A 7,316-nucleotide genomic window follows, 5' to 3' on the forward strand; every position below is an offset into this window, starting at 1 on the left:
GCAAATGCTGAAGGATTTACCATGTTATTATGATACTCACACCTTGGAAATCTGTGCTTGATTTAAAGGCATTCGCTGGATAGTAATTAATGCTGAACCTCCAAGCAAATGTGGTTCGTGAAGGAAATAATATTTTAGCATTTTCTCATTTAGAGCAGAAGGCAAAGAATTTAATCAGTGGCAGGTGCAGATTTTTTTTTTTTTTTAAAGAAAAGCTCTTATAACTCCAAAAATGTTCTTATGTAATTGTGTCTCCAAACCTTTTCATTACTGAACTAATAATTACAGCCATAATTAGATATTAGAGGTTCCCAGATCATTAAAGAACATGTAGCTGTTCCAAAAAAGGGAAGTAAACAAAACAAACTGAACAGTCAGCAAAGTGTGCTGTAGAGGAAATTCATCCAATTTAAGCTGTGTGTTCCTTTCTCCCTTGCAGGAATCGTGGCAAGTTTGGACGGTTAATCTAAAAGTAACAGAGAAGCTGAGACAGCATAATCATCTGGCAACAAGCACAAGACTGACCAACCCAGCTCCAGCACTTCTTTGCCCCACTTGGCTGGAACAATAAAGAATTCCCTAGAGCAATGAAGTCAATTTCTACATTATTTTCCCTACCAGCTTTCACTCTGTTTAATGAAAGAGACATTGTGTTAGAAATTTCCTTTCAAAGGAGAAGAGAATTCTGGTGGGATTCTCCAGAATGGCGTCTTTGTGTTATTTAGTAGCTGGTGGTTATGAATTCCTATCTTTTTGTGAACATCAGAGTTTCTCAACCTTGGCAACTTTAAGATGTGTAGACTTCAATTCCCAGAATTCCCAAACCAGCATTCTGGGAGTTGAAGTCCACATATCTTAAAGTTGCCATGGTTGAAAAACCCTGGAGTACAATATTCTCTTCTGTAATCTGCAGCCTTTCTGGTGTCCTATGTTATACTTAAATCCCAAAGAAAAATTGCACAAGGAAACTGGCCTCAGGAGACAGCAAGGAATGCTTCAAAGTGATGAAAAGATATGCAACAGAAAATATTATTATAAGTAGATTTGTATTACATGCTTAACCTAATTATTAAATTCACCCTTTTTCTGGGTTTGCATACAGCCAGCCTAAATGAAAAAACTGGGTTTATACAACATGAACCCTCCAAAAATACCTCAACCAATGTGTTTAGAATGTTATGTGCTAGGTTTTTATTTGACCTAATTCAGTGTGTTGTCTGAAAGCAGCCACCAACTAGTAAGTCACTGGAATTCATTCTCACTTAGATGTGGGCCTTGTTGCAGGTCCTGAGGAGATGATGGAGTCTTGCCCTGTTATCTGGGAATGGTTTGAATCTGTTGGGCCTGAGGAAGTGGACAGGAGCCTCCATGAGCTTGGGCACCTGCTCTTTAGATCCATGCCCCTCCTGGCTGGCTAAAGCTGCCTGAGGGATGTTGTCTGGGTGGTTTTTAGTGGTAGTCAATTCTTCCTTGGATGAGGGGGTTGTTCCTCTGCCTTTTAAGGCGGCTTTGGTTCACCCCCCTCCTCCAGAAACCATTGCTGACTCCCAACATACTGGACATTTTTTGTCAAGTATCTAACTTCCCCTTCTTGGTTGAGAAAGTGGCTGCACAGCAGCTTCAGAGGACCCTGGATGAAGCAGTTTATCTGGACACCTTTCAGTCAGGATTCAGGTATGGGATGGAAACAGAATTGGTCATGCTTTTAAATGATTTCTGGCAAGAGTGGGATGAGGTCGGGGTATTTGAGGGTCCCATCTGTTAAGGAGTTACATCTGGAGGGATCCAGGAGACGAGCCTTTTCTGCCATGGTGCCGGCCTTTGGAACATCATTCTCCCTGAGGTGAGATTAGCCCCATCTCTGCCAACCTTCCAGAAGTCCCTCAAAATGTGGTTCTGTCAGCAGGCTTGGAGATCTCAGGGAAATGGAGAATTGGTGGGATGGCTACACTGTATTAACATCAAAGATGCTCTCTCCTAGACTTTTTAAATAATATTTTAATATTTGTTTTTTATGGCCTGTTTTTATTGTACACTGCCCAGAGTCACATTCGTGAGATGGGTGGCTATATAAATGTGATGAATAAAATAAATAAATAAATAAACAAACAGAGTTCTCCAGAGTTCCAACAGAAATATTTCCCAGTTCTACATGGAAATGTCAAGGGCTGAATGGTACTTCTTGATTGCAAAACAAGCACTTCATTGCTGTACTGTAAGCCTTCTTTTCAGAAGATTCAGCATACACATGGTCATAGATAGTCATTTTATACCAAGCCTTCTTGCTCAATGTGATTGGTATATTGCTAGCTCCTTCTGCAACTTCTAATGAAAAGGGAAGCTCAAAACCACTACCAGGAAAAATTGAGAAGAAATTCTCAAGCGCATTGAGAATATTAGATAAAAATGAAGTCCTTTTCACAAGGGAAGAAAAGAATTGGAAATCCATTGTCAGTGCAACATCAGATGCAGTTCTGTCAGAGCCTTAGAAATATTTTCCCCTATGTGACATTGACTTTGAAAAGTACCGTATCTGAAATTTTTACTTCAAAAGACGACAACTAAGTTGCTGACTGAAGCAAATTTACTAGACAATATCAGGCGCAGATGAATATGAGAACAGAATGGAGTGCAATTATGGGGTCTAAAATGCAAAAATAAGGTGCAAAAAATCTATTCATTCCTATTTTTATTATTTAGTATCTGTGGTACACTACTTCACACTTTGAAGCTCTCGTTCAACAATCATGACTTGTGAACACTTGATTTGACAACAGCTGAAAAGCTGTTCCTGGAATGGCCAAGAGTTTGGTCCTTAACAGAAATTTTAAACTTTGCATCTTAACTGGAATTCCATCCATGCCATGAGTTGCTTTTCATTTGTTAGTTAGACTTTGATTATGATCAATGACCAGGGATGAGCACAATTTTAAGTCTACTAGAAAAAATAATCTAAAACATCACAAACAGTTAATGTGATAGGATATTAAAGAAATCAAAAGGACACAAAACTAATTTACTGAGTTTCTAAAACTATTAAGTACATTACCAATTATTAAAATACAAAAATAATAAAATGCTTCAATTTTAATTTAATAGCTACTAAATGTTAAGCTACTTAAGTGATAGCTCTAGGAAGATAAGCACTAATACATGAATGTAAATTTATTTGCTGTTGCTGGATATTATTTAACACTGCACAACCATTAAATGATAGTTTTAAAATTCTGCCTGGAGCATCCATAAGATTTTAAACAGGACTATAGTATCTAGCAGTGAACAGTGATGGCAATCATACAGAATTTAGCTATACTCCTGGAGGTGATCTCTACAGTGTCTGCTCATAGGAGCAGAATAAGATCAGCATCTGTTTTTCTGTGCCTGTAAGTTAAAAGAGATGTAATTAAATCTTCATGCCAGGTTGAGTAAAAGGGACAGTGAAGAAGGATATTGATTTGATTTCTTCCAAAGTACATGGGCATAAAACATAGCCTATAGATGTCCTGTGGAATCTCCCTTCCAGAAGAAATGAAAGTAAAACATCAAGTCTGGGTAATGTAAAAACCCTTATGTGTGGTGGGTACAAACGATTAGCAAGGTATCTGGCTAAAGTGAATGGTTTCCCTAAGGCGCCTAAACTGTAGTTTTTTAGAATATAGCTTAAGTCCTTCTGTAGGTCTGGAACATGCTGTTTTATTTCTGACAGAGCTTTGTCAGAGCCAATCAACACAAGATATTGTATGGAAAATTCAGAGTCCTAAATCAGAATTTATTTCAATTAGTTGGGCGGGGGAATAAAGTTATGTTGCAAAGTCAAAGAAACTAAAAGGCTTTCAAAGAAGAGTTAGTTTGTTCATTTATGTCCCATGGTATTCTCAGTGGTCAAGCCAGTATCTCAAACAGTAGAGTTACATTTGGGCCTCTAATGAAGTCAGGCCTGCTTCTACTCTTAATAAACATGGAATAGGGCCCTTAGGAGTTTTGAATGGACAGAATATATGGGAAGCAGATAACTCACTATCTTAGCTCTGAACATTTTTATTGTGGCCATGACATGCCTGTTGCTGATGTGGGTAGCAGATTGGCGAATAGTGCTCATCATACAATTTGTCCTGCAGTGTAGCACCATCCCTGCCCAGGCTCCTTGACTCTGTGGCCAAGTTGGCAGTGGAGTTCCCAAGACTCATGAGTCTGGGGGATTTCAACCTGGCTTCTCTGGTCCTTGAGTTGGAGCCCCAGTAGTTGATAGTCATCATGGCAACCATGGACCTGATCCAACTTATTGGGGGCCAAACTCACAGCAGTCGTCACACATTAGATCTGGGTTTTGTCTTGAGGCAGCGGCAGCGCAATCTGGAGTTGGGAGATGATACTCTTAGACCCTTGCCATAGACAAATCACTCCCTCTTGGCCTTTTAGATCTCTGTGACCACCCCCTGCTCCAGGGAGGAAGGGCCAATTTGACTGATCCACCCCAGGCACCTGATGGACCCAATGGAGTTTCAGAGGGAACTTGGGATTGCAACAAGTTCTGCTGCATGGTTCAACTGAGGCCTTAATCATGGCTTTGCATGAACATGCAAAGAGGGCCTTGGATTGGATCCCTGCAGTGTGGACTTTCTATGTTTGTGGATCCCGTAGCACACCCTGGTTTATGGAGCAGCTCCGGGAGATGAAACAACATAAAAGACACCTAGAGTGCCACTGGAGGAAGACAAACAGCAAATCCAACCAGGCACAAGAGAGAGCTTTTATTAGGACTTACCTTGTGGCAATAAGAATGACAAGGTGAGCTTACTTCTCCACTCTTATAGCCAGCCAGTGGCCCTGCTTCAGGTAACCAAGTCCCTCCTTGGTATGGAGGGACAGGGAGAACTTGCTGGGTCATTATGAGGACTATTCTCAGCATCTCTCAGATTAAATTGGTTGGATTCACTCTGAACTGGACTTTGGCTAGGCAGATCATGACTGAGCACATCTTTGCTCTGTTATGTCGATGGAGCTGCAGCTGGTTGGTTCTGAGGAAATGGACAGGGTCCTTGTGGCTGTGAGCTCTGCCCCCTGTTTCCTGGATCCATGCCCCTCTCCAATGGTTAAAACCTCGTAGGAGGTGGTGTGTGTCCAAATAATGGTGAATGCTTTGTTGCAGGATGGAATGGTTCTCCCTGCCTTGAAGGAGCCAGTGGTTTGTCTTCTTCTGAAGAGGCCATCCTTGACTCCCAGATGGCTTTTGAGTGCAATTCAGGTTGCTGGTTATCAGCTATAAAGCCCTTTATGGCATGGAGCCAGGCTATTTGTGGGTCTGACTTTCTCCAATAGTTTCTGCCTGGCCCACTAGATCCAGCAGGGTGGGCAGGTCCCACCTATTAAATAGTGGCATGAGGTGGTGCTCAGGAAGCGTGCCTTCTCTGTCATAGCACTTGCTGCCTGGAATACCATATCCTCTGAGATTCACTTGGTCCTAACCCTGCTGGCATTTCAGAAGTCCTTAAAGACCTGGATGTGTCCATGGGCTTGGGATCCAGAGGTTGTGTGATACCATCAGTGTCACTTGTTGTGACTATGGAAGTATGGATTGTGTTAGAATGACCTCAGATGCTGTTGTGCAATTACTGTGTTTCTGCTAGTATTATTTTTTAGCAGTATTGTTTTCTTATTCTTGTTTTTAATTTATGTTTGCCACCCAGAGTCACATAAATTGATATAATAAATAAAGAAATAAATACAATCCCAGATGCAATGGATGAATAGGGGTTAAGGGATATCCAACAGAGCTGAATGAGTGGTAAACACGATTTTAAACATATGTAGAATGTATATAAAACATGTGCGTGATAAATGTCAATTTGTAAAATCAACAAAAAAATGTACAAATGTTGATTTGTAAAATAACAGACTGTTGCTTTGGGAGAAGTTAGTTATTCCTTGAAATTTTGTCTGTTCCATCTGAGGTTTGCTGAACTGAGGTCTGTAAAATTGAGGCCTTACTGTACCACAGGGTATCAGAAAGAAAAAAGTAAATTTTCAATCTTGTGCCATGTTTCTGTTGCAGCATGAGAGAAGAACTGTATTTAAAGAACTGTATTTCCTAGCTTCAATATTCTATTTACAAAATAGATCTACAGGAATTTCTCAGACAGAAGCCTGACTGGTCATTTGAAAGGGGCCTGGGGATAAGCAACACATCAGACTGCAGGAAGGTCTTTCACTCAAAAGCATTTGGCTGGGCCCTGGAATTCTACCTGATGGTTGTGTTCACACAACACATTTAACCTAGTTACTGAATTAACATAGGTTGGCGATTCATGCAGTACATAAACTAACCAAAAAGGCTGGATTTTCATAAGATGCAGAACCAAAATCTAACCAAAGTTAGCACTTCCAAGCTTTGCATGTTACATGAATGCAACGGCTAGGTTTGTATCTGACCTGGTCAAGGTGTGGTGTGAACTACATTGGGAATAACTTCTCATCTACACTGAAAGTGCAGATGACTGCAGCAGGTCAAGCCTATGCAATCCTATAGAGCATCAAGATGTTCTTGGAATATATGTGGGGTCTCTGAAGATTCTTAGCAGCTAATGTATGCCATAAGGATGTCCCTATAGATAGGAATGGAGGAAAAGCCACCACAGGGTTGACTAAGAACGTGGTGCTAAAATCCACTGAAAGTAGAGCCTGGTGTGCTGTCTGCGTAAGTTCTAAGAAAGGGAAGCATCATGTCTTCTGAGAATCCTAGTGTAAAAGATGAATGAAAAATAGCAATAATAATAATAACAGTAATAATAATAAATATCAAAACATTATTCAAAGCAACAGACGTGGATATTTATTACCAAAGCTTGTCAAGGTCTGCTGGCAATGGCTTTTAATTCATTTAATTAATCTGATTTTTTCATGTTAAAAAAGAAAAACATTTCTTCTATCTCTTCTGTCATTGGATGAGCCATAAGTCAAAATTAAAATACGATTAGCTGCTGCAAGGTTCAGAGATTCTTTTCAAAGTGTCATTATTTACAATCGTCTTTCTCTCTCTCCCTTTTTACCTTTTCCTCTGCTTTTGAAAAGAGATTTCCTTTCAGGGAAATAATGAATTAAACAACATTTAACTATTTCACTACCTGTTGAGGAATGACATAAAATATGCGTATTTTTAGTTTGGTCATGGTAAACGGCCATTCTTAGTGGGAAAGTGGAACAACTTGATCAAGGAGTACAAGGCTGTAGATGATGTGGAAATTATACATGGAAAACACTTTTTTTTCACACATACGCATATGTATACTCTTTTTCACCCACAAGAGGCATCTTTAGGC

At 40.0% G+C, this 7,316-nt stretch overlaps 1 long non-coding RNA gene across 4 annotated transcripts in view; it reads left to right on the forward strand.

Moving 5' to 3' along the window:
* The window catches only part of LOC148213539 (uncharacterized), a 226,883-nt gene extending 219,900 nt beyond the window's left edge, over positions 1–6,983 (forward strand). For all 4 annotated transcript variants that reach the window (XR_015794379.1, XR_015794377.1, XR_015794378.1 and 1 more), the window contains one exon: positions 440–6,983. This is a non-coding gene — a long non-coding RNA (uncharacterized LOC148213539). The remainder of the gene's footprint in view (positions 1–439) is intronic.
* Positions 6,984–7,316: the final 333 nt, after the last annotated feature.

Source organism: Python bivittatus, unplaced genomic scaffold (genome assembly GCF_059951505.1).
Source record: "Python bivittatus isolate LINGU-HERP-01145 unplaced genomic scaffold, Pbiv_v1 ctg000980_np1212, whole genome shotgun sequence".
NCBI classification, from domain to species: Eukaryota; Metazoa; Chordata; class Lepidosauria; order Squamata; family Pythonidae; genus Python; species Python bivittatus.